This window comes from Hippocampus comes, unplaced genomic scaffold (assembly GCF_001891065.2).
Source record: "Hippocampus comes isolate QL1 unplaced genomic scaffold, H_comes_QL1_v1.1 C16998517, whole genome shotgun sequence".
Classification (NCBI taxonomy): domain Eukaryota; kingdom Metazoa; phylum Chordata; class Actinopteri; order Syngnathiformes; family Syngnathidae; genus Hippocampus; species Hippocampus comes.
Window position 1 is genome coordinate 1 of NW_017841743.1, and position 1,406 is coordinate 1,406.

A 1,406-nucleotide genomic window follows, 5' to 3' on the forward strand; every position below is an offset into this window, starting at 1 on the left:
AAAAAAAAAAATAGCAACAAAAAAGAAGAAATTAATCTAGAAGAACATAGAACAAAACAGAATTGGATAAAAAAGAAAATAGAGGGAAACGTTTGATTGTCTTTTCGTTTTTAAACATATTTGTCATAAATTAAGTAGTGCATCCATGTCAGAAATCTTGCACACGCCAAAACTTTGATCACATTGGGGATGCTTAAGAAGTTTATTAACCCCGCCCCCACCACCACCAAAAAGTTCCGTTCTTGTTGGTCATTTTTTAATTGTTCCTTCTGCTCGATCAAAGTCTGGAGTGTGAATGCTCAGATGAAAAAAAAGGGGGGAGAAAAGAGGTAGAAGAGGAGTCCCCCCACCCCCCCTCCCCCCGGGCCGGCTCGCGCCCGCTCCCCCAGGGCCTGTAAATCAGATCACAAAACCTGGAACTTCCACGCCGCCTGCTGCTCTTTATAATCCAAACAATCGGTGTTGAAATTGAGCTTCCATGAGGACGAAGTTGTCTGGTCCTTATAGTCCATGCAGTCCGCCGTGCCTCCGTAGCCGTACGCCGACGAGGAGAGCGACGACGCCGGGCTCAGGTGGCTGGACACCCCGCCGCCGCCTCCTCCGTTGCTCATCGGGCTCATAGCGGAGCTCAGTTGGTGATGGTGCATCGGCGAGAGGTATGAGCCGCAGTCCATGCCGGAGAAGTAGGACGACGAACCCGTGTAGCCCTGGTTGTAGGCAGACGTGGCCTGGGTGTACGTCACCGGGTAGGAGCGCTGCATGCAGGAGGACGCCGAGGAAGCGGACATGGGGTCGGACAGGGGCGAAATGGAAGCCGGGCTCCAGATGGACACCGGCGTCGCCGCGGTGCTCACGGGCGGCAGAGAGGCGTTGGAGGGCGGCGTGAACTGGCCGCTCGCCCCGCTGTCCGAGCTGGCCTCCCGGACCGGAGAGGGTTTCTTTTTCACCGGCCTGGTGCTGGACGCTTTGCTGGGTGCTCCGCTTTGGGTCTGCTGGGCCTGCTGGCGGTGTTTGGCCCTTCGGTTTTTGAACCAGACCTGCAGAGTGAGAGCCAATCATGCGACTGTGAAACTTTGAATCCACACAATATCATGCAACAATTGTATTAAATATAATAAACAATATTTTTCGTCAGTAGAGGCCAAGACAATTACATGATCAATTACAGCCTGCAACTCTAAAACGCATTTAAAATTTAACCCGCAAATGCTCGTGCAATATTAGAAACAATTGGTGCATCATTTTTGCACCCACCTAACACTTTAGGCACCAAATAAAAATGTAAATATCTGCCTATATGCAGAAACAAACGAAAGTCAGCATTGAACTGTAAAATATGTACCCCAAAATGCTAATATAATTATGGTGATTAAAATTCGTTACGATATATTTTCCGTACATAGTTA

General features: G+C 49.3%; 1 pseudogene; it reads right to left on the minus strand.

Annotated features, from left to right (window-relative positions):
* Positions 1-6: 6 nt before the first annotated feature.
* LOC109509681 (homeobox protein OTX2 pseudogene) lies at positions 7-1,055 on the minus strand (annotated as a pseudogene).
* Between the last annotated feature and the right edge of the window lie 351 nt (positions 1,056-1,406).